Here is a 27408-nt window from a genome sequence, read left to right as displayed (position 1 = left end):
TTAAAAAATATTTTATTTCTTATATATAATTTAAACACTTGTTGAGATTAGAGAAGAGGTTTCGGTGAAAAATATATTGTAATTTATTTATCAACGTGAATCAACAAGTGTGGTTCATTGTCAACCAAAAATTATTTATCTAACCCAAAAACTACTTCTATCCTTAATCCCTGGAAAGTGTGACTTGATGAAACTTACTTACCTTTTTACTAAAATTTAACTGGAAAATAAAGTTTAAACTTGTGAGTTGATGGAAACCAATAAAATTTACCATGAACGGGATGAAAATGAAATGGAAATTGTGACTTAATGAAAATTGATGGGAACTAATGAACTAAATGTGATACCACGAGACTTGCATATCCCCGAGGTGACTTCAAAAGAGGCTTAATTTCACCACATATATTATTGTATAAAAATATTTGAATTTTACCGTTTATGTAATCGCGAGAATGTTGATTAAGATATCACATAAAATTCTCGTGAAAGAGTTTCTTCCGATAGCTCAATAGTTCACACTTTTCAAGGCATATAGAGATGTAGGGTATTGATATCTATTATAGAGCTCTAGTGTTTCACCTAGAATGCTATGTTCTGGTAAAGCAATAAGCATGGTTGGTGATGAAAATTACTGCGAAGTAGCCCCCGACCTTCTGGGATTAGGGTTGACTATAGGCATGGCATGGTCATGGTAATTTCAGCCTCATTCGACTTTTTTCTTTGCTAAAGTATGTGATATCTTTAACACTACAACATAAAAGGGGGTTTTAAGACAATATTTAAGATAAATTTTGGGTAAATTTTCTTAACTTGAGACAAAAAAAACTTGTGTATTGTCTTAAATATTGTCTTTAAGCAAGCGTCTCAAATTAAATTGCCTTAAAACATTGTCTCTATAAAGACAATATATAACACAAGCATTTTTGTCTCTCGAGAGGCAATTTCATTTTTGTCTCTCTAGAGACAATAGTTGTGATTAAAGACATAGACAATGTCTTTGATCCTAACTATTGTCTCTCGAGAGACAAAAAAAAATTACATTCAAAGATAATACATCATCACTTTTGTCTAAAAGAGACAATATAAAATAATGAATCTAGAAAAATATCCCACCATTGAAATAAACCAATATTAAAAGTATTTAATTAAAAATAAACTACAATCATTGATAAATTCATATTAGGACACAGTGGAATCGAACCACCAACCTCATGCTTATAAAGCAGGTGCTCTACCATTGAGCTACCACCCTTTAAAGAATTATGTGAGAGTTATGATATTCCTTGAAATTTCATATATAAGCATTGATTTTAAAGCTAGCAATTGCATCGAGAGGTGCAAAGGAACACTGATAGAAGTGGGAATGTGGAAGCCAATAAGCAAGTGAAATATATGGAAAGTGAAATTACAAAAAACTCAAAGAAACCATATCAATCCTTTTTACCCCACCTTGCTTGCCCAATAAATGTTTTGGAGTACTGTTGAGGGCCCCGAGGTCGGGTCAACAACACGGGGGATACCCACCCGGTCCGGAACCTGGTTGGCAGCTCCTTGCCCGTTTGGAGTAGCGGGTCCGACTGGGGGTAATGGGACCAGTTTCCCAATGTGATGGGTGTGTGTGTGTGTGTGCGTAGAGTCTGATGGTATTAATCTAAGGAAGGGAGGAAGGATTATTCTAATCTAGTCTTAATTCTAACTGCTAAATTAACTCTATGCTAATGTAATCTAATGAAGAAAAATACATCTAATCTACGCTAACCCGGGATGTTTTTCTTTTGTTATGCAATCTAGAAAGATTTCTAACAGCAGCCGGTAATAAAGATCATTCAACTGATATCAGAATATAAATCAATAAAGATGAACCATTCTGCATAAGAAGTTAGGCAGAGTAGTTGTGAACAGCATATCGCATAATCAGTTTTCTATATGTTAAACATAAATAAATGACCCCACCGTACAGAAGTGCCAAATGGTAATACAGACATTCATGCAATAACATACAAAGAACTCAGCCACATATCACTTTAGGAATACTAGCAGAATCTAGCCAAGAGATAAAAGTACCATTTATGACTAAGTTCACTAATAAACTTCAAGTGACAATGATTTATTTCTACTTGTTCTAACATCTGCTAAGAGTACAGAAGTGCAACATCAGTAACATATATTAAAATGCAAACATAAATAAATCTCGATCCATCCATTCATCAAAAACCTCCTCTGAGGGTGCAGAAGTGCATGTTCTGAGGATAAGTTTTTTGACAGATTTCCGGACCCTTCTCCAAAAACCATGAGAAGGGTTAAATACTACTAACTAATCAATATTAATTACATGAAATTAGGGAATCGGCCTCAAATGACCGCCCTTTTACTAAAAGCAACTTTATTTCTAAAACTCAAAATCTAATTTCTGACCGTTTCTGTATATTCTCTTTAGTGTTGTCAACAGTGTAATGCTTTCCTGGGAAGAGTCGGCTAGCCCCCTTCTTGTTTCGCTCGGGAGATAAAAGTGGAAATAGCAGGAGCTGGCACTTCCTTCCGGCAGACCAGAAGATATTTTTGAAAACCTTTCTCTAGCTGGGTGTATTCGCCGCGTGTATACTTAGCGTGTCCCAGTTTCTTCTCGAACTGATTTTGCTGTTGCCGTCTTCGGTTTTCGGTCGTGCAGTGGATTGAGTGGGTTAAGAGTCGTGCTGTATGGGCAACTCCCTGTTTCGAGAATTTCTTCCGTTCTTTGTCCCAGGTTTCCCTGAAGCGTTCTCCTTCTCATGCGCTTCTTTCTCTGCTTCACTAAGTCTTAGCTTCAGGATCTTTTCTGAATATGCTGCTTTTGTGCGCCTTTGACTCTGAGTCTCGGATAGTCTAATTTCATCAGTGCCGGTTGGCTGATAGCCTGGAATCCGCAGTTCTGCTGCATGCGGCATCCATTTTGCGAAAGCATTCTCTCTTTGCTGATTGGCGCTTTCCTCTTTCCTTCAGATGTTTCCTGCATATAAACTTATATCAGTTGCGTGTCTTGCAGCCTACGCAAAGGAGAAGTGAAATGAAAAGACTTGACGTGAAAGCATTAATCTCTAATGAATGCATAATTCTGACATCCATCATCACTTGGCTCTTCGATAAATGTAATGCAATCATTCCTAGATACTTAAGCATGCGGTCATTAAATTCTTTCAAGGCGCTTGCTTAATGCATGGGTCTATCGTGTGGTAAGTCTTTTCAGATCGCAGGTCGCAGATCGCAGATCGCTGCCATCGCAGATTGCTGCCATCGCAGATCGCTGCCATCGCAGATCGCAAATCGCAAATATCGCAAGTTATCGTTTAATGGTTACGTCGTATAGCGTAATGCTTGCGATTTGCGATATCGCATATCGGCGATCGCATTGCTCGAAGGTTTTTCTTATAAGGGGCGCGTGTGAAGTATGCGATGCGATGAACTTCGCATCGCAATTTCGCAGCATTTGTTTTTCGCGCTCGAGTTATGCTTTGGCTTTTCCTTGCGATGCGATTTGAGCCTTAGGGAGAGAAATAAAAAAACTTTAGAAAAACTATATTTTTTGGATTTTCGTTCAGGGTCCCCTCTTCACTTGACGTTATTGCTAATGTTAAGTGAGAAAAGGGGGGGGTTGTTGGTGACCACAACAATGGCGATTCACTGTGAAGAACCAGTTATCTCTGCTTGTTCTATTGCATTTTCACTTCCAAAACAGAAAAGTTTTCTTATGCCTAAATTTTGTTATGGATAGATAGAGTATTACCTTTTATCCTGTCAATAATGCTTCTTCACAACTTCTTATTTGATTCTGATTGTTTTCTTCCCCTGGGTTATTTTTTTGTATTCGTACCTAGTCATTACTCAGTCTCCTCAAAGACAAAATAAGGTCTTCTCTGCGTACTAGCTTTGTAAAGTATGCTCATTTGTCGCAGGTAGAGCCTCTGCTGCCCGCAGGTGTCCATAGCCTCGACAGGGTTACCATGTTATCCAACAATGATCCTTTTTCCTGCTTGAGGTCATTTACAACATTCCAGAAAATCCTTTTGACACTTTTTCTTTCTTTTTTGATTTTTTATTCTCTAAAGAACAATGTCTTGGTTTGGTGGCCAAATTATGACACAGTCATTCACTTGATTTACACTTTTTGCTGAACAAGCTGGCTCGTGATGAGACCCCTTGTCTTTCGATTGCACAATCTTGAGTCGTTGCCCTGTTTTGGTAGACAGTAGTGGCAAAGTCAGCAAGTTATAATATCTGTGATCATGATAAGCCGGCTCGTGATGAGACCTCTTATTCTTTGAGATATAGTGTTTCTTTGGATTGTCTCTCTGGATGCTGCGATTTTCCTTAGTAGGGAGGAAGTCATTGTTTTTCCTTAAGAAAGCTCTGGACGACAATAATAGAGTTTTTTAAAAACAGCAGTTTTGCAGAGAATACCTATTTTGCTATAGATGATACCTTTCATAGCATTGGCATAAAACAATTTTTTCCAAAAGTTACTCTCATCCCAGGTTTCTTGGTGAAGTTTGAAACTAACATCATATTCAGGTTAAAGCTGACTCTATTTGTCAATAATAAAAGTCAGATTTTCGAAAAGTTTTTCTATTTATACAAGTGAAATCAAAATCTGATACAGAAATGGTATGTTTCTTCATGAATACTATTTATGATCATTTACAACCAGCCCTATCTATGAAAAATGAAAACTAACATGAAAATTTAAAACTATCCTACAAAAACAGAAGGATGACCTTCTATGGGAAATATATTTTGAGGATTTGTCCGTTTACAGGCAGAGAATCTCTTCTGCCTGTCAAGTCCTGCAACACAAAAGTCGACGGGCCTATGACTTCTACGATTTTAAAAGGAACAAGCCAAAGCTTCTGGAATTTCGTGTGTTTGCCCTTTTCTTCGTGAGCCTTATCCCACTTCAAAACTAGATCACCCATCTGGAAGTTTTTTCTGGTCTTTATGTTTGAGTCAAAAGAGGATTTTATCAACGCTTGGTGGTGAGTATGGGTTTGCTTGGCCTGTTCTCGTCGTTCTTCTAACTTGATTATCTCCATTTGCCTTAGTTGTAAGGGAGAAGTAGATACTTCATCAATGTGTTGTACTAAGGACAAAGAGGGAATGAGTAAGTGGGTAGGAAGAACTGCTTCTCTCCCGTAAACCAAATTAAAGGGAGAAGTCCCGATAGAGGCTTTCTTGGTAATTCTGTCTACCCATAAGGCGTTTACCAGCGATTTGTGCCAATTCTTTTGGTTTTGGTCAACTGTCTTTTTGATAATCCTGATTAGGTTCTTGTTTGTTGATTCAGCCAACCCATTGCCTTGCGGATAGTAGTTGGCAGAATACTTCAGTTTGAACCCTCTTTTGAGCGCGAACTCAGTCATGGTATTTCCAGAAAAATATGAAGCATTATCAAATATTAAGGCCGTCGACAATCCAAACCTAGTAATGATAAACTGATCTATGAATTCAACAATGTTTTCAGAATTAGCTGTCTTGAGCGGAACTGCCTCTACCCATTTAGTAAAATAGTCGGTTGTGGTGAGGATATCCCTATGCTGTTTAGAGGAGTGAGGAACGATCTCACCTATTATGTCCAGGCCCCATTGGCTGAATGGCTGTTCGATGTTAACCGGCTGCAGTGGCATGGATGACTTCTTTTGTTTTCCTGCAACAGTTTGGCAGACTTGGCATTTTCTCACGTGGTTGTACGAGTCTTTGAACAGCGTGGGCCGGTAGTATCCCGCACGTAAGATCTTGTGTGCGGTGGCTTCTCCAACATAGTGTCCACCTGCTGGTCCATCGTGGAGTTCCTGCAAAACCTTTTCGGCTTCAGTTTTCTCAAGACATCTAAGAAGCACAGAATCATAGTTTCTTTTAAATAAGACATCATCTACGAGTTGGTATTGTTTAGCTTTTAACCTCAGGGCTCTCTTTTTTATGTGACCCAGGTGAAATGGGGCATATCCGTTCTTTAGGAAATAAATGATGTCGGCATAAAATGATTCTGCGTCGTTTACGCTTACCTCATACGCATGTACCTCTTCAGGTGACTCTTCGGGGATTTGCGATGCTCCAGCTAACATCTTGCAAAAGCCTTGGCCTCTTACGATGTGTGCTGGCTTGATTTCCAGGTCGTATTCTTGCAAGGCGGTGATCCAATTCGCTCTCTTTTCACCCACGTCTTTCTGAATCAGGAGGTTTCTTACCGCCGGGAATGGTACTATGATCTTGGTATGGGCCTTTAGCAAGAAGGGTCTGAAATATTTCACTGCTTTAAAGACGACATATGCTTGTTTTTCTGCGTCCGAATATTTCAGCTCAGCACCTTGTAAGTTTGAGCTAAAGAATGCGATTGGGGCTTCTGCCTTTTCTTTGTTTGCCTGGGTCAAGATCGCAGCATAAGAATGCTCTGAGGCAAACGTGTATAAGACAAATGGTTCTGAAAAATTTGGGGTTGCTAGGGATGGAGCGTCAATGATGGCTTGTTTGATTAAGTTAAACGCTTCGTGCTCGTCTAGACCCCATTTAAAGTTTGAATTCTTTTTTATCATTTTTTGTAAAGGAGAAATAATACGTGAAAAATCTGGGACAAATCTTTTCACAAAATTGATCTGTCCTAGAAAAGATTGCATGGTATTTTTGTTATGGGGTATGGATATCTCGGAAATTTCTTTGATTCTGGCAGATTCGATGTGAATGCCCGATTTGGACACTATGAATCCTAGCAATTTTCCTTCACTCAACGCGAAGAAAGATTTCTTCGGGTTAAGCGAGATTCCGTACCTTAAACATCTTTGAAAGATTTGCTTCAAATCTCTGAGATGGTCGCTTCGTTTTTTGGAGTACACAGTTATATCATCCAGGTAAATCACTACTGATCTATTGATTAACCCTTTGAACGCAATATCCATAGCTCTCTGAAAAGTAGCGCCGACGTTGATCAGACCGAACGTCATCTTTCGATACGCGTAGGTACCCCATTTAGTTCGGAAGGTGGTTTTTAGCTGATCGTCTGGGTGTACCAGCACTTGATTATATCCTGAAAATCCATCCAGGAAAGACATCAATTCTGAGCCTGCTGCAGCCTGTAATATTTGCTCCATAGGTGGGAGGGGAAAATTGTCCTTCTGACAGGCTTTGTTGAGATTCCGGAAGTCAATGCATATTCTAATATCTCCGTTTTTCTTCCTAACATGTACCATATTGGATACCCATTTGGAATTTCTAACCGGGAAAATTATTTTGGCTCTCAACAACTTATTCAGCTCAGTTTTTATCTGATTTTCCAGGTTGGGGTGGATTTTTCTGAGCTTTTGTTGGACGGGTTTCTCGTTATCGATCATAGGGATAGTGTGCTGAATGATAGAAGTGTTATAAGTTTTCAGCTCATCGTAGTTCCAGGCAAAGACATTCTTGTACTGTCGTAGAAGACGGATGTATGCTGATTTTTCTTCAGGAGATAGGTCTTGGCCTAGATTGACGTTTTGGGGTCTCTCGTTGGTTCCTAAGTTCACTGATTCGTAGTTCAGAGTCGAACTGTAAAGTTTAGCATTAGCTGACCTTTTGAACCGACTTTTTAAGTCATACAAATCTTCTCATTTGACCACTGATTTGGGTATAGCGTTATCAGTGCTACTTTGTTGTATTTGGTGGTCATGACAGTCCTCGTCGATTATCTGGTTTGAGTAGGATCCTTCGGAGGTAAGGAAACTTACGATGTCTGGGTCGTCGTTGAATACTCTCCAGTTGGTGATGTTGTCAGGAAAAGACGATTTAAAAATTAATTCTATCGAAAACCTATCTAGACTAAAGTCTTCGGAGGGAATGAGTCTGGAGGCTACGTTTGCTAGCAGGTCTGCGCTTGCATTGTGAAGCCTTGGGATTGATGAAATATTAATTGCTGTAAAATGCGCAGTGAGATATTGCACTAAAGATTGGTAGTGCTTTAAATGACTAGACAGGCAATGTATGGTGTTACGTACCTGTTTGACGACGATCTCGGAATCTCCAAAGACTTGAAGATATTTGATGTTGGAGCCGATTGCTTTGTATAGGCCTTGCACCAAGGCTTCGTATTCCGTTGTGTTGTTCGTGCAATCGAACTCCAGTCTGCATGTGAGCATGGTCTTATTTCTGTCTGGGCTAATCAAGACGCATCCTGCTCCCGCTCCCTCGTTGGACTTAGAGCCATCAAAATATAATTTCCAAAATAAATAAGTATTTACATGGTTATCTAAGAAACTAACACATTTTGAATCATCAGTCTGGGAAAAGTTTTCTACTTGGGACACGACTGAATTTTCTAAATATGGTGATATGTGAGCATTGAAATTTCCAAGGAAAGAGTCTACCGAATAGTTGCCTATGATGCTGTTGTTGTATGCTATGGCTTTGTTCTCTCCCTCCAGGTCCGTCACTATGTACTTTTGGTGCAGTTCTCGTTCAACCTTTATTTGATTTGGCTTCCCGTTGAAGGGTAACCACATGTGAGACCAGTCAGTCGAAAAATATCCGTGGAGCTTCTCGGACCAATCCCTGCTAAGAATTAGACCATAAAATTCAGGGATGTCAGCAATTAGAATATCGATGACCTGGCACACCTTGGGGTTGGACGATAGTCTTATATTCACTTGATTTAGTTCGCCTATCACTTCGACTTGTGATCGATCAAGTTGAACTATGCGTACTGCGGATTTTTGCGGTTGAACATTAAGTTTGGCACATATTGACTTGGGTAGAATATTGGTTGAAGCACCAGAATCAACCAAGCAGTTATGCACGTTTCTGTTAATGATCTTGTAAGTGAGCAGGAAAGGGGGAGTGTGAGATCTAGACCTCCCTCCAATCAAGGCGATGTCATTTGGATCGATTTTATTGATCGCGTTGATTGGGGGTCTTCCTACATTATGAGAAGCTATAGCTGTAGGTAGAGGCGCAGTAGGTATGGCGTGTAACTCTTTCATCATGATCTTCTGTTGGTGTTTCAATTTGCTCAGCTCGTACAGGGTGATATTAGCCCTAGTCTTCTTCATGTCGTCAAAGATGTTATACTCCATTTCATCCGACACTATTAGTGTCTTTGATGGAGGCGATTGCTCTGATTGGACTGGGCTAAATGAGGTCGCTTTAGGGGTTGTCTTCTTTGTTGCGACCTTTTCTCTTGCTGGAGGGCTTGCGCCCTTTTGTTTTGGGGTAGTCTGGGGAGGATCAAGTTCATTTCTGCTTCTTGTACTAACGGGAAGTGCTTCTTGATCTTCCTCTTGTGGGAGGATGAAATCCCACATTCCTTGCAGTTCCACCACTTCTTCATCGTCGGTATGCGTTTCAGCGGTGTTCTCTTCTTCTTCTTCTTCAGATTCCATGTTAGAGACCACGCTAGGTGGCTTCGTCTCCATGGGAGGATTTCTCTTAAAACTCCTAAAAGGCTTTCTTGGGGACGATTCTGCTACTTGTTTCCTGATATCGATCATCTCATTTGACATGGCCTTTAATACCTTTTGTAATCCTTCCATGTCGAAAGGATCTTTCGTTTGCTTCTTCTTGGTTTCTTCTTTGAAAGAGATTTTCTTAGATTTACGCTCTTCGATTGTAGATCTCTTTTCTAGGGCTACTACGCGTCTTTCGACTGCTAATGCCTCAGCCAAATTTTCGACTAAGGTTGTCTTTCTTGCCCTATCTACGAAGATGGCCAAGTTTGAAGGTAAGGCGGTGATGTACCATTCGCATCTTACTTCCTCGCTGGGTTGGGAAGCAGCGGGGATTTTATTGAGGATCTTGTTGAACCGTAAGTTAAAATATTTAATGGGTTCCCGAGCCTCAGCTTTAAGATTGGACAGATCATTGATCAGTGTCGTTGTTGATTTATCATCGCCAAATTTAGTGAGAAATTGATTTTGAAAAATATCCCAGCTGGTGATAGATCCGGAGGGTAACGAGAAGTACCATGACCCGGCCATCCCTTGCATCGTATAGGGGAAGAGTCGGACCATGGCGTCTTCGTTGGTAACTCCGTTGAGATTAACAGAAAGCATGAAATTATTGATATGTTCTTCAGCTAGCATTCCAGTTTCTGGATTGAACTTTGGTAACCACTTCTCGGGATGGGCAGGTATTGGACTCAGGGGTGGAGGCATTAGAACCACCCCAGGGTTGTTCCATGGAGATTGTGCCATCGCTGAGTTGCTGGTTAGTAAAAGTGTAGAAGATGATCTTTGAGGTTGAGAAGATAGAGATGTTATGACCTTTGACGATTGTGGAGGAAGAGTTGCGGAAGATGGATGAGTGATTTGAGGTGGAGATGTGGGTGGTCAACTTCGCGGAGAGGGAGTTGAAATGGATGAGGTGGATGAAAGAGTCTCTTTGTCAGACTCTTGAAATGCTTTCCTTGCTCTTTTCCTAGTGGGGAGAGGGATTTCAGTTGGCTGAATGCCAAATTTTTCACTCTTCAATCGGGTCAGGGGATGAGCAGGGTTGTATTGAGAAGTCAAGCTGCTTTTAGATTTATCAGATTCCTGATTAAAAATAGAGAATCCCTGGAGTTTACGGATCAAGGTTTGAACTTCAGGGGGATCGACGATAAGTTGTTCTGATGTATCGGGATGTATAGCAGCAGTGGATGTCCGAGCGACTTCCAGTTCCGAGTTTAGTCGTACTGGGGAAGTCAGGGAAGTTGGTGAGGGTGATTTGCTCTTAGAATGGTATTTGGGTTTTGAATTATGTGCCATTCATAGTTGTGGCCCTCCTTCTAGCGCCAGAAATGTTGAGGGCCCTGAGGTCGGGTCAACAACAAGGGGGATACCCACCCGGTCCAGAACCTGGTTGGCGGCTCCTTGCCCGTTTGGAGTAGCGGGTCCGACTGGGGGTAATGGGACCAGTTTCCCAATGTGATGGGTGTGTGTGTGTGTGCGTAGAGTCTGATGGTATTAATCTAAGGAAGGGAGGAAGGATTCTTCTAATCTAGTCTTAATTCTAACTGCTAAATTAACTCTATGCTAATGTAATCTAATGAAGAAAAATACATCTAATCTACGCTAACCCGGGATGTTTTTCTTTTGTTATGCGATCTAGAAAGATTTCTAACAGCAGTCGGTAATAAAGATCATTCAACTGATATCAGAATATAAATCAATAAAGATGAACCATTCTGCATAAGAAGTTAGGCAGAGTAGTTGTGAACAGCATATCGCATAATCAGTTTTCTATATGCTAAACATAAATAAATGACCCCACCGTACAGAAGTGCCAAATGGTAATACAGACATTCATGCAATAACATACAAAGAACTCAGCCACATATCACTTTAGGAATACTAGCAGAATCTAGCCAAGAGATAAAAGTACCATTTATGACTAAGTTCACTAATAAACTTCAAGTAACAATGATTTATTTCTACTTGTTCTAACATCTGCTAAGAGTACAGAAGTGCAACATCAGTAACAGATATTAAAATGCAAACATAAATAAATCTCGATCCATCCATTCATCAAAAACCTCCTCTGAGGGTGCAGAAGTGCATGTTCTGAGGATAAGTTTTTTGACAGATTTCTGGACCCTTCTCCAAAAACCATGAGAAGGGTTAAATACTACTAACTAATCAATATTAATTACATGAAATTAGGGAATCGGCCTCAAATGACCGCCCTTTTACTAAAAGCAACTTTATTTCTAAAACTTAAAATCTAATTTCTGACCATTTCTGTATATTCTCTTTAGTGCTGTCAACAGTGTAATGCTTTCCTGGGAAGAGTCGGCTAGCCGCCTTCTTGTTTCGCTCGGGAGATAAAAGTAGAAATAGCAGGAGCTGGCACTTCCTTCCGGCAGACCAGAAGATATTTTTGAAAACCTTTCTCTAGCTGGGTGTATTCGCCGCGTGTATACTTAGCGTGTCCCAGTTTCTTCTCGAACTGATTTTGTTGTTGCCGTCTTCAGTTTTCTGTCGTGCGGTGGATTGAGTGGGTTAAGAGTCGTGCTGTATGGGCAACTCCCTGTTTCGAGAATTTCTTCCGTTCTTTGTCCCAGGTTTCCCTGAAGCGTTCTCCTTCTCATGCGCTTCTTTCTCTGCTTCACTAAGTCTTAGCTTCAGGATCTTTTCTGAATATGCTGCTTTTGTGCGCCTTTGAATCTGAGTCCCGGATAGTCTAATTTCATCAGTGCCGGTTGGTTGATAGCCTGGAATCCGCGGTTCTGCTGCATGCCGCATCCATTTTGCGAAAGCATTCTCTCTTTGCTGATTGGCGCTTTCCTCTTTCCTTCAGATGTTTCCTGCATATAAACTTATATCAGTTGCGTGTCTTGCAGCCTACGCAAAGGAGAAGTGAAATGAAAAGACTTGACGTGAAAGCATTAATCTCTAATGAATGCATAATTCTGACATCCATCATCACTTGGCTCTTCGATAAATGTAATGCAATCATTCCTAGATACTTAAGCATGCGGTCATTAAATTCTTTCAAGGCGCTTGCTTAATGCATGGGTTTATCGTGTGGTAAGTCTTTTCAGATCGCAGGTCGCAGATCGCAGATCGCTGCCATCGCAGATTGCTGCCATCGCAGATCGCTGCCATCGCAGATCGCAGATCGCAAATATCGCAAGTTCTCGTTTAATGGTTACGTCATATAGCGTAATGCTTGCGATTTGCGATATCGCATATCGGCGATCGCATTGCTTGAAGGTTTTTTTTATAAGGGGCGTGTGTGAAGTATGCGATGCGATGAACTTCGCATCGCAATTTTGCAGCATTTGTTTTTCTCGCTCGAGTTATGCTTTGGCTTTTCCTTGCGATGCGATTTGAGCCTTAGGGAGAGAAATACAAAAACTTTAGAAAAACTATATTTTTGGGATTTTCGTTCAGGGTCCCCTCTTCACTTGACGTTATTGTTAATGTTAAGTGAGAAAAGGGGGGGGTTGTTGGTGACCACAACAAGTACCTATTCCAACATTTTATTGGCTACTTGAGAAGAAAAAAAAGACACAAAAACCAATGTGACCTGCTGCTAGAAATTTATCAGGATTTTGAATCTTCTTGGAAGACAGTAGGTCAATATTACTCCAAGCTTGAACTTTTCTTTTTTAAAACTTGGATATTATCCATCTCCAACAATCAACAACTGAAAAACTATTTACCAAAGGACCTACCCAAATAAGAAATAGTCTCCCCAAGATTCATAATCCTTCATTTATGATTCAACCATGTAGGGGATTCATTTTGGCCAAAATGAAATCCTGTTTTTCCTTTCTAACAACTACTCTTGCTCCTTTTGCAAAAATGTTCGAGCAAAAATTAATACCCTCCATAAACTGTTGAATCAATGAATGTGTTAAATTTGAGCCATCTGCAAAGCAGGAATTTGGGTATATTACAATATATATCCTGAAATTTGATATCATATGGATAACTTACATAAGAGAATTAATGAAAATCTTTTACAAGTAACGTTTCCGTTGTTGAATGCCAATTCTCCAACACCTTTATTAGATGTAATAATACTTTGAATTTTTTTCCAAAGAATATCTAATATCCAAATAATGAGGTGGAGATTGCAAGTTACCGTTAAACTGGCATTCATCACTAATTTCAACCACTGAAATGGTTTATATATCAACGCATGTTTTGTACATAGTAAAAGTGGCCAACTTTTAGGATCTCTTTGTCGTCTATAAATTCTTGGACTAGCTCGGAGATCTTACAAGGGTGTGAAAGGCTTCACCTAACACTCAATCCATTCCTTGTATCTCATCAACATCTAGCACCATTTTGTGATCTCTCTTCAAACAAGTATCCAATCTTACAAAAGCTAAATAGCTTACCTAATATTGTATCTAGATACAACAAATCTTGTTGCTATTTGCTTTTGTGTTCGACAAACAGAAGCAAAGAAACAAAATTTGGGAAAAGCTATCCTTTGTAATGGCAATTGTGTCCTCTAGATCCACGTAAGAAGATACTAGAAACAAAAGAGAAAAGTGGAGCATGAAACTAGATCACAATAGTGCTTACCAACAACAAGGTTGGAACTACCAATAAAATACAATTTTACATTACCCGTGTCTTCTCAGAAGGACTGGTTGGGCTTTAATCCTAAATATAGCAAGGTCATGGATTAACTTTTGTTAATTTAGAGTTGATCTTCTTCCAATGCTTAAAGTATACATTGTCGATGCAAGAGGCTATAGATTACAAATAAATTCGTTTTCCTTGTAAGAGGGAATCACATACATATAATTGTATCTTATTTTAGTATTGCCAAAAATCCCCACAATAACACATTCCATCCTTGAAATGATGATACCAACTGGCATCCCTCACAATAAGGTCTCACCCTGCAATTTTATAAATGAGTTTGGAAGCAGTATGAGAATTACCACAAATGAAAATTCTCGATGATTCAAATAGGCATTCTCCTAGAAATACTAATAGGCCCAAACGTAATCGTCAGTTTCTCACTCTGATAGGATACTAACTATTCTTTCTTCTCATCCTCTACATCATGCAAAACAAAGTTTGTATTGGGCACATACCTTGCCTCCTTCTTCAACTTGGTTAATTCCTCTAGATTCTCATAGATCACTTTTATTTGTGGATGCCTTCTATCTTTGATAGTGAAACTATGCACCCTACCTTTGACCTCAATCTAGCTGACTCTTGGTTACCTTTTTCAATCCTTTGTCTTTCATAATTTTCGTCACATTTGGGAGACAATCCCACCTGCTAGCTGCAACATATATATTGGACAAAAACACATATGTTGGAGCATCTTGTGGTTCCAACTTGAGAATAACTTTTGTTGCTTGTTTCCATAAATCCACATTTCAATGGATTCTGCGGGAAGACAACAAGGTCTTCCATACCAAAGAATTTGGTTCAAACAACATTTTATTTATTAAATATTCAGCCTCATTCAATTTCATTGTTTTTCTAATGTCACATGTTCTCTGCTACATGGCTATAAGGTATGGTCACAATGACCTCATATTGTGCGTTGAATAATCTGACTGAAGCAAACTTTAGTTGTGTGTGTTGTGATGTTGAGACTCGAGCACAATAGATGGAACAATATAAAATGTTTGATGATGTGATGGAGTAATGAATTAACACTAGTAACAGACATCACCCTATAATGTTCAAAATCATCAAAAGATTGACAAAATAGAACCTGCACACAACAAGTCAACCTAGAGGGGGGCCTAGAATGCAAGTCATTTGTACTGATGGCATGGAATGAGGGAACCATGAGAGTGGGTCTAGGCATAAGCACAGTGTAAGAAATAACAAGGATAACTAAGAAGCTCATGAATGAATCCATCTGAAAATGAATGATGACGAGGATAGGCAAGAAGGTCATAAATGAATCCATGTGAAAACCAGAATTCTGGATTGCATTCTTTAAATGCAGGAGCTAACATGTGACTACATAAAGCCTACGGGATTGTATGAAAGAAAATGCCCTGGGATTTCTATGAACCATTTTAGAATGCAAAAAAACTTGCAGAAGATTGCTATATATGCTCACCCGCATTTGTTTTATTTTCTTCAACTCCTTAGTTCCTTCGCATCATCGTGCTTTAACCTGCATCTTTCATTCAATAGAGACAGGTTAAGCAAGAAAATTATTACAATGAATTAACACTATGGAGATTCAGTCGAATATATATGATGTTACATGTACCTTTAGCTTTTTCTCTGCATTGTGTTTTTCACAATATGATTTATGTTGAACCCTTCCACCATGGGTACTCACAGTCAAGTAAAACCCAGAGTCTCTTGCACATAAGGGATGAAGATTACTCTGGCAGTGGCCAAAATTGCATTATGAAACCATAAAATATTTCTGTCAGTTAGTGCAGAAGAAAATATAGATTCTGTGAGAATTGCCAAGGATAGAACAATTTACTAACCCACCAAGTGTTAGTATAAGTTTCAAACTTTCATATACACTGAATCCTAACCTTCAAACAGGCACCTTTTCAATGACAAATACTGCATGGAAACATATATCGTTCTCTAAAAATTATTTCTTGAATTTCATAACTTACTAATCATAAATTTTAACATGACACAGATCCACCTTCATCAATATGTTAATGACCAAACCAGTCAGTGAGATGCTAATAGAAGTCTCTAACAACATCCCACTAGACAGCATCCAGATGCAACAATCGTGCACATAACAAGTAAAACAAACAGTTCAGCATGCTCAAACTTATATGCATTACTCGTAGTGAAGAAACATATCAATTTAAAAATACTAGCCCTTCAACAAGCTCCATTTGACCCCTCCTGAATGTATTCTCCAACTGCCACTGCAGGTTTACAAAGGAAATGAAGATACCGTAAGGGAGAAAATATATTGCTCCTCACCAAATTATTAACACACAATATAAAATCAACAATAAGATTTTGAATAATTAACTTATTTCATTCTTCTGAAGCGAACATCATTCAATCAAATATTTTTACCTCAATGTAAAATACATGAACCAACTAGCCATTAGTAGTCCTCTTAAAAGCACCACTCAAACCACCACATAGAGCACAGTTCATACCACAACCAAGCATACCATGGCTAGCTACAGTTGGATGCCTCATGCCTTGGAGTTAGTATTGCCAGTTTAAAGCTTCACATGGCTAATAATACCATCCTCCAAAATAATTCCTTAAAATACCATAGCAATCTTGGTGAATTGCTACCCGCAATATAATGTTGACATGAACATTTTAAGATACCTAGTATAATCCACTGTAACAATACTGTAGTAAATAGAGAAAGGAATAGCTAGATTACCCTGAAGTAATTGCAAACACAAATCTTGTTTGATCGAGTAGATTCTGGAAATGTACGAATATCACACAAAGGAGATTCTTCTCTTGGTGAGCTAGATGACACCTGGTAACAATCAAAATGCATTTTCGATGGAACTTTTGCAACAACGGGTGTGGACATTGTCTCTTCAGCCCACAACATAGTTTGAGAAGAAGAGCTTGAGCATCCAGCAGTAATGTCCCCTTTTAGATGTTTCTGTAGTGATACTTTCATTGGATGTGATATAGAAAATATGCCAGAGAAAACAAGTTTCACACTATTCCATTCATGCAAGTGTGAATGATTGCTAGGAAATATAACTTGATGCAAACTATGCTCTTCAATTGCATCTCCAATTCCATTCTTCCTGGATGAACTAATCCTAGGAGAAGCTGCAGCAACTGTCGTGACTGTAACCAAGATAGCCTATGCCTCCTTATTGTTGCTCTCTTTCCTACCCTACTTCTTAGCTTCTCTTTCCTGATTGAGGTAATCATTCACCAACAATGCATCACATCTTTTCTTCCACAATTCCTGATGCTCTTTATAAAAATTCATTATCACCTTGAGAATTAAATTCTCTACAAAGGTATTCATGGCAATATCATTATCAAAAAAGATAGGAAAGAGATATTAAATCAAGATATTCACTAATATATAAATGAATTGATGTGAAGGGTCCAACCAGAAAGAGAGTGATTTTCCCTTGCATTTTCAAGCAAGTTGTTTTGAAAGAATAGAATTTCTCCTTCTATTTCATATTATGGTGCCATATCGAAATTTTTTGTATTCTCCGCCTCATAAAGCTGCCTCCATTGAGAATATTTTTAGGTCATTTCAGTATTGGACAAGATAGAAGTAGCAGTGTCTTGCTTGGCATTTGGTATTCCACAAATGCAATTTTCTTTCGTTACTGCATCTCATGGTTGTTTTGGTCCAAAAAATATGAGATAACAAAATTTAGTAGGAAAACATGTAAAACATGATATTGTTAAAAAAAAGAAATAACAGAAGAAAGAAATGCAGACTCTACCAGTGTAGTACATTCTTTGGTATCCTTTTGAAAGGACCAAACCCTTTTTAAGTTTCTATATCTCCTCTGTATGTAGGGATGCATAAGGCGCTCGGGTGCCTCCTTGCCACATTTACATTTTGGTGATAGAAATTTCAGTGTCTCTGAAGCAGTCTCTTGTTCTCCACTAATCAGTGGGAAAAAATAGAAAAGACTTACATTTACATTAAAATATAGAACAATAATAATTGATGACGATGTAACAAGAAGCTACATAATCTCCAACAAACTCAATTTTAATTTAAGCATGAGTGCTTTCTTACTTCATACTAGTCTCTATTGGTACCCCATCCATGTTACAGTGTTATGATTGATCTCCTACTAAATCTGAACAAGGAATATATCTTTCCATTAATTCATCCATTTCTTCCCTAGTTAAGCATCCCTTTAAAGAAATGTGAGTACAATCTGTTTCAGTATTCCACGATTTTTCAAGCTCCATATGGTCAGGCACCTTCACAGCATGTACTTTGAAGGAATCATGCTTTCAATTACTATGCTTTTCAACAATAGAATTTCCAATTTGAGCTGGAACATCTAACACACAACAAAAGATTCACTAAACATACCTATATTCCATATGATCACCCAATGGCTATGGTGCCTTTGACACTTTGATCAAAATCCTGAATAACTTGTTATCTATCATAGATCAGAAGCAATTTAGTAATTTTACCATTACCAAGATTGATGTTATTTTTTCCCAGTAAACCATACCTTCAACTTTAGTAGGATACCCTTTTAAATTGTGCTTTGGTTTTGTTGTCACAGGCCTGACTAGTCTATTGTTGCATTTCCTGATTATCATCCAAATACATGTTATGTGTCAAAAATATATTATTGCATGAAAGATGCAGACAAAATTGTTGGGGTTGAAATATACAGAACCCCAAGTAAATACCTAAGGAAGTTTGTAATTTATCGGTTTAACAATGATATATAAATGCTATAAACAAGAACAATAAAACAAAGATGATGGAAAGTAAATAAAATGTAAAACAAAATATATCCTCTTTGATGTATATGAAAACAATATATTGAAGACAAGTTTCAGCAAGATATAAGCAACAAAATAATTTGGTCCCAACAATCAGCATAACCCACCGCGCCCCCCGCCCCCCTCCCCCCCCCACACAAAGAGCCAAAGAGTTAAATTCTATTATTTTTCCATTTCTTCGTATCTTAGTATTTAATTTAAAAAACTCAAAGTAGTGTCAACAATGATTCAATACTAATAACTTGAAGCAATATCTTCAATAATTCAAATACTGATAGTATTAACCATGAAATTAAGTGTGGCAAGTCCTACTTAAAAAAAACATTGTATGCATGCATCACAATGCACATCCCAGCATAACAATATGCAACTAATAATCAATCAATAGTAGCAAGAGACTCAAAAATAACCACCTACTTCAAGTTTGGGAACATTTCTAGAACCCAACTTCAGAATTATCTCAAACCCAAAACCTAGAAGGAAACATGCCACAATATACTTCAATAATAAATCCTAAATATTCCCAAAAGCCTTAACATGAACTTGTTTCAAGGAAAAGATGACAAACATCTTCTAGGAGTCCAGAGATTGATTAAAAAGAAGTGTAAAGAAGGTAGAGAATGAAGAAACTGCATACTACAAAATTCCCTAAATGAAGCACCTATTCACACTCTGTAATGTCTAAACTTTATACTGACAAGTTGCATCTGACCAAATAGTTGTAGGTCCTCCTTTACATGACCATTCAATGTGCACCCCACTCTTATTTCATTCCAAGAAACAACATCTCAAGAAAACATTCTGTATAAATAGAAGCACTTTCTCTGTTTCCCCTAGGATTCAAAATGTTGTAATTATCGAAATGGTGCATCCATTTCAAGCAAAAAGGTAATGCAAATGGGGCATCCCTTCAAAGAAAAAAGGAATCAACACTAAAAAAATTCACTTTATAGCCACTCCATGATGATATACAACACTAACTGACAACCTGCCCACACACTTCTTTGTCTCACATATACAGTGATAGGAACAAGGTAGTTGATGGCCTTTCAAAAGGGCATTGGGGTTGGAGCAAGGTGTTTGAACCATTTCAGTTTCACAACATGGGCATAGAAATGATTTCATTCATGAAAATTAGCTATAAAATTCTCTACAAACTGATACTCTGACTCCTACAATGATTTATTTTTGTTTTTTAAAGCCATGAAATGTTTGCTTTCTATTGTTGATATAGCTCACAGGTTCTGTGATAGTTGACAGCTTTTAGAGCTTGCTTTTAAAAGGTCTAATATATGGATTTTTAATTCAAGAAACAACTTTTTATCTTTTTAATTAGCTCACTGATATGTAAGCCATGTATGCAAATCTGTCATGAGCCAAATGTGAGACCTCTCACCCAAAGTTAGGGAGGTTACAGATTCAACTCTCTTGATCCCCTAGCAGTTAAGTACCCTAATTAGGGCCACTGCTTTATCGAATTTACCATCCATGGATCATGGAAAAGTACTTGAAGGGTTTTCCACAAGGTGTTCTCCTAAGAAAAAAAATACTCATGAGGTTTAAAGAAAACAAATATGTGTATATATATCTAGATAGGTAGATAGGTAGGTAGGTAGATAAATAACATTGCTTTCTAGCCCCATTGGTTAGTTCAAGTGATTTGTAATTCCACGCTAAAGTCATAATGACCAAAAATATCACAATATATAATCCACTTGGGTCCCTTGAGGGTTGGCACATGTCTACCAACAACAGAGCACCATTCACAAAATGTGAAGAAATTGTTGGAGGGTTTCCCCAAGGATGTTGTATATGGAAAAAATGATATTATCATCATTTATATCAATACTTAAAGAAGGGTTTTATCAACAAAAAAAAGGGGTTAATAACACTCTAATGTTCTCTTAATCAGGCCTATATTAGAGAACCTATAGGGAATGTTTCACATGCTTGGAACCTGTTACTACATTTGGGTGTCAAAGCTTTATGTTTAGTGTTGCTTGACCCATCTTTTGATAATACAACTAGTACAAATCCAATGCTCCCATGAGTTATCACTAGCATAATCTGAAGTGGATCTTTATGGGGAGAGGATGAAATGTACAATGCCCTCCATCTATGCCTTAATGTCACAATATGCAGTATTTTTCAGCTTGTATTCATCTGTAGTAAAACTACAATCTATCTAAGAGTTCTCACATATTTTGAAGGCATTCCAGATTTTGGTTCTCATCATTAGGATCCCAAATTGAAACTAATAGAATTCAATGTTACAACTTGTTTGCATTATGCATTTAGAAAACATGGCCGCAAACAGTATAATAATGGAACCTTTTTTTTTCTCTTCTGCAACCCTCTCTATTGTAATATGAATATTAAGTGTTTGACTCCTAACAAAAATACAATATATGACTTTCGATCATATCAAGCAATCAATTGCAAGTCCAAACTACTGAAATATCTCTTTCCATTAGTTATTTTGCATTAGATGTTTCTTATTGACTAAAATTGTGTACTGATTTTACTTTTATTTTGCAGTGAAAAACACAACTTGAAGACTGAAACTATAAAGCAACAATATCAATTGGTAAGTGGGTTTGAATTTTGAAACATATTGGTTTCGGGATCTCTGAGCTTGATCCTCATATCTTCATTCAATCCAAAATGAAGAGCATAGCATGGGAAAGAAGTAAAATGACATATCATCTCTTTGTTCAATCCAAAATGAAGAGCATAGCATGGGACATAAGTAAAATGGAATTTAGAAAGATTATTATTTCTCCTTTACTAGAAGCATGGGTCAGGGTTAAAATCTTTCTCATGTATGATACTCTTACATGTTGTGGTAGGTAAGTATTTAGACAATATTTTCCCTAGGGCCATACCATCCATACTTGGGAGTGCTTGCCACTCATAGTCTCACAACTATGATCTCCTGTCCGTAAATAATTAGCCCGAGTACTTGCGAGTCATATTTTGGCAATTATTATCTCGATTGTCCATAAATATTTAGCCTTCACTTCTAATAGTAAAGGATTTGTTTTTTCACATTCATCACATTGTAATGTGGAAGTTCCTCTGTTTTATTCCAGATTTCATTGTCTACTTGGAACTTATTTGTGTTTTACACCATTTTACACCAGTATATTGATGAGATGGCTTTTTGTAGGTGAAATTTAGGACATCAGACCATAATACATACCGGGTTGGATCCCATGTGATGTAGTAAGGTGACATCCCTATTAGAAAAAAGCATTTATTTTTGTACATTGAATTTGACCCAACAAATGCCAATGCTACTTTCACCTATGACAATGGTTTTCCAGAATTCCCTGATGAGAAGGACGTGAGAGCTGTAAATCAATGAGATGTAGATCTTCTCTATCTATGGAAAAAGGTAGTATATTGATGATAATTACCCCCCATAAAAGTGGGATTGATCCACCTAACTACATTGTTTATTCACTTATTTATCAAATTGATCAAGTTTGGAACTAGACAATCTTTCAATTCAAAACTACTTATTTTGTTAAGCTTCAATCTCTTAATATAAGTTTTGTTATAACTTTTCCCGTTGAATATTAGGAAAGGAAAGGGATTACATGAAATATCTTGCGGTATTAGTATATGATTACATGAACTATCTTCTGGTGTTAATATATGTTTTTCTTTTCAGTCTGGTGTATTTTTGGACTTTGAGGCAAAAGCCAATATCTAGTGACTCTTATGCTTTATTTTGTAGTATAGAAGATCTAAGGAGGGCTCCATTGAAAAGTTGGAATCACACAAACAGATGGTGGACATGATGACACATCGTATTTATGTTGACAAAAGCATGAATCTCATTGGCAAGCTTTTGTTTGGATCTGCAAGGGGCACTAATATGCTGATCACTGTACGACCACTAGGTCAACCTTTAGTTGATGATTGGGACTGTCTCAAAACAATGGTGATTTTCTAATCCTCTGATCCTACTTTACCTTTTTTTGGTGATGTGTGTAAACGCTATTGTTTCATAGTTGGGGAGCTATGAACCCAACTCTGTAGCTATGAAACCTAAGTGCGCATCTGCATTAACTTCATACAAATTCCCATTTTGTTAACCTTGCATTTCTCCGATTATGATCATGTTGTAATCCTCTTATTCTACTATCGTTGTCTCTCAATGGTTAGCCATCTTGAAAAATTACACTAATTAAAGCATGTCATTCTCCTTGTAAGATCTGACTCTCAAATTTCTAAACATAAGCATACATGCATTGTTGCAGGTGCACACATTTGAAAAACATTGTGGATCTCTATCGTAGTATGGCATGAAACACATGCATTCTCTTACAAATATGTGCAATGAAGGAGTCAACAAGAATAACATGACTGTGGTATCTGTAGAGGCATCTAATCAAATGCATCCATGTTTAGGGATTCATTTCATAGAGGTTTTAGTGCTTGATGATTTAATTTCTTCATAGTCACAAAGAAATGGGTGACTACCATGGCCTCTTTCAATTTCAAGAACAAAGCAAGTTTTTCAACAATCTATATAAGCATAAACACTTATTTGTTATTAATGTTCTTTCCAGCATTCACCCTATTATGTTAGTCAACAATGTCAAAATATACAATAATCCTTATATAAAAACAAAGGATCGAAATATTGGATAATAGCGTTTGTGGCTTGCAAAATTCCAATCATAATTCTGTTAATATATTTAGATTAGAGTAATAAGGCTTTAACAAAGTCTTTCTGCAAAAATCCAGAGGGAGATTTTTCAAAATGTATAGTGGGAGAGTTTTCATTATACTTATGTAACTCAATCTACTTAGATTAAAATATCAACACTGAAAAGTTAAACAAGAATGTACATATGGGAGAGTTTTCATTATACTTACGTGAGTCAATATACTTAGATTAAAATATCAACACTAAAAAGTTCAACAACAATATACATAGGCTATTAACAAAGTATGCATAATGCATTTAGATTAGAGTAATAAGCTTTAACAAAGTCTCTTTGCAAAACTCCATAACAATGTATAGCATTATACTTATGTAACTCAATCTACTTAAATTGAAGTATCAAGGAAATAGTTGCAGACTCAACAATCAAAACTCAATAAGGTGTGGAAATATGCATGTAACCAATAGCTAAAATTGCCCAAAATTTCAAATTTTTGGTTTCCTGCAGTGATTTAAATTCTTGTCAATCCCAAGTTGATGGCAAGCAAAAACTAGGCCAGTTACTGTTAGAATATCAAATCCTAAGTGTTATATTTTTACCTTGTTTTCTCAGTAGTTGATTCTCCTTCCTCATAGCACAACTATAACATCAGATCCATGCCTTGATATATGTTTGCAACATTGATAACAAATGAATCTAGGCATATAAATAGTTTTCTTTGGGAGGAGTGTTGTTGTTATGTAGATAAGTTTGTAGGGGGCAGAAGGAAGCATGCATGCATGCACCATCATTAGTTAATTTCATGTTTTAGATTTAGAGAAGGCCCAATTATCTATGAGAAAAGTTCATGTTGCAGGGCATAGATCCCAAGAAGGTAATGCATTATTTTTGTCTTTAGTTCAGAGGCTCAGTGCATGCATGCAATACCTAGTCTTCTCGAGTTGCGCACACTATTTATGGAATCATTATCCATGCATGAGGATTCACTCAACACCATCGCCTAGGGCTAGGGTTAGGTTTTAACACCATTACCTAAGGTGCATCATTGGATGTCTGCAACAGCCCCCATCGACCCAACTAAGGGACATTACCCCCGAACTATGCCTCCAATGCCATAAATTTAACATTTCTTTAGCCTCTATGGGAAGGTAGTTCAATGTCTTCTCTAAAGCTATTTTCAACAAAAATTTCCTACTACCAGGTTCTATAGAATAAATTTGGATGTTAGGCATTTTAATTATGGATTCATTTATAATTTTGTGGTTTTCCAAGATTTTTATTTTTATTGTATCTACTATGTAGGTTGTGATTATTAGGAGATAGGAGATGCTTTGTCTTTCTCAAGTTAATACTAGATTGGACATTTGTCCTATCGATTAATCTTTTGGTCATTCGTGGATAGTAGGGAAATGTTACATTGATTTTGAAAATTTGATGATTTGGAATTTTAACATAAAATGTGCACAAGTTGAAAATGACAAGATTAATAATAAAAGAAGTACCTCAAACTAGCTCTAGAACACCTTGAGCATTTTTCACTGAAAAACCCTAATATGTATCAAAATTAGTTATGCACTACACACTTCTCTTGTATAAACCCATTGTCCTTCAAGTTCACATCTTAATAGGAAATTGGGGCCTGGGGCTATACTCATCTCCAAATTTTTAAATATGAATAAGGACAATCAAATACCTTAGGCCACATGTGTATGTAGAGCCTTGGAGGCTTTTTTCATCATTATCAATCACCAAGAATGACAGAAAACAACTAGAGTCTTATGTTACCACATATTACCATTCAAAATTTCAAGGTATTTATTTCTAATTGATTGAAAAGTACATTTAACAAGCCTTGTACGTGATGCATCTCTAGGGTTAAGATTTTGTTATATAGGGAATCATGAAGAAATATTTGTGTTTTTAAATGACTTGTTAGATTCCAAACTTTCTGCCACTCTCCCCAACTATTATCTACTGCATAACATTCTAGAACAACCTTGATAAAAACTAACATATCTCTTGACAACCAAACTATTAAATGAAATATAACATGACTAGACAATGGGAAAGAAAAATGATGTGGATAGAGAGGAGTAGCTAACAAATAAAGAGAAATGATGATTTCCCCAAGGTGAATTAAGAAGTGAAGAAAATTTGAATTCTAAAGTAATTGATTTTGATCCTTATTATGATTTGGAGGATGAAAGTCATGGTAAAAATATTAATACGAGGGCTGATGATGACTATGGAAAACATGTCCTGAGTGGGATCCAAGCTAGTTTTGACTCTTCAAGAGCACAGTATGGACTGCCCTTTTGATCTCATAACTTGGTTTTCACATGTGCCAAAGGGTTTGTAAACATTTATGTCAGGAGTGGATGAATTATAAAGTTGAAATTCCGATAACTACTTCAAGAGATTGAGTTTATTTCAAATTGGTCAATAACCATCAAATATTCCAAATATAGAAATTTGATAAGAGAACTCGAGTCAGATAGAGACTTACTGCTATGAGAAATGGTTGGAGTCGAAAGTTCTTTTCCATGGCTTGGCGAATCAGCGAGCTTCAGGAATGGTTTCCTTCTTCCATAGATTTATCAACGACCTTTGTTGCAGTAGCCTCAGAGGGGTTTTTGTTGCCTATGCTCAGGAAAATGTTCGATTCCTAAGGGGATGTCTAGAAACCAAAGCTTTCTCATCAACTACTCGAGTCCAGAATTTTTGGAACACCTCTTTCACACCTTGGATGAGAATGTGACTGGATGCCAAGCTGCAGAGACAACCTGGAGAGAGAGAGCGGCGCGTTTTGGGTGACGGTGGAAGGAAAATCCATACTTGAACTTTATATGGATCTAGGGCTCCATAGCAAAATGAAGGAGCCACACAAGATCTAGTTAGGTGTCCCATTCCCCTGCACAAAACACCAACAACCCCCCTGTCTTTGTCAAACTAGAAGGGAAAAACAAGATTTGTGGAAAATCCATTCGGAACCTGAAATGCATTGGAAATCCCCTTTGGGCTTCATTGAGATTCTTAGCCACGTTGACAAAATGTTGAACGCGGTCATTTGCTTAAAGCAGGAGATTTGATACCCATAAAAACTTAAACATAAAACTAATGACTTACAAGGACTAGCTATTACAGGAACATCAAACATAGAAGAAATGTCCATGTGTTTTTAACACGCTACCAAAGGAAATAATCATCAAGAGATAGTTTCAGTGGAAGGATAAAAGAGTTGCATGAACTCGTGGCAAAACCCTAATGTCCATTACGAACACCTCAATATTTCAAAAATCCCTTTTTTGAATTAACCATAACTTGTTCTTCTATTCTTGGAGGTTCCTTAAGGTTATTTTCTCCCATTCTTGAAAGCTCCTAAAGGTTTTGAAAAAAATTTCACCACCCATTATTCTTCCATTCTTGAAATCTCCTTGAGGGTTTGAAAAAAAATGACACGACCCACCTTGAAATTTTATCTCGTGACATGGTACGTGGGATTTTGAGTTAAAAAACAAACATCTTAAATTGCCACTGTATATATTAAAAACGGTTGAAACGAAATGAAATTTTAAAATTAATTAAATAAATGTCATAGAAACTCATTTGTGTAGTAGCGATTTAATGGAATGGAATCATATTTAAATGGCTTGGAATTCTTTTCAAGTATGCTTTTAGACATTTCTCTTCTTTCTAGATAGTTTCAACCTTTTTAAAGGGGAAGAGCTGACAGTCTCTTGTAGTAGTGATTCAATATAATGGAATCATCTTTATATTCTTTAGAAACCTTTTTCTAGGATGTTTTCAAACATTTCCCCTCTTTATAGACAGTTTCACCCCTTTCAAAGGGG

The 27408-nt window shown here is 37.3% G+C and overlaps 1 non-coding gene and 1 pseudogene across 1 annotated transcript; one reads left to right on the top strand and one right to left on the bottom strand.

Moving 5' to 3' along the window:
- The first annotated feature begins 611 nt into the window (after window positions 1-611).
- LOC149231667 (vacuolar-processing enzyme-like) lies at window positions 612-23328 on the top strand (annotated as a pseudogene).
- On the bottom strand, window positions 1181-1252 carry TRNAI-UAU (transfer RNA isoleucine (anticodon UAU)). Its single transcript has one exon. It is a non-coding gene; the product is annotated as a tRNA-Ile (tRNA).
- Window positions 23329-27408: the final 4080 nt, after the last annotated feature.

Source organism: Pinus tabuliformis, chromosome J (assembly GCF_031772625.1).
Source record: "Pinus tabuliformis cultivar Carrire ecotype Pingquan chromosome J, CPIR1, whole genome shotgun sequence".
NCBI lineage: Eukaryota > Viridiplantae > Streptophyta > Pinopsida > Pinales > Pinaceae > Pinus > Pinus tabuliformis.
Note: the sequence above shows the minus strand (reverse complement) of the source record. Positions and strands in the feature narration are given on the sequence as shown.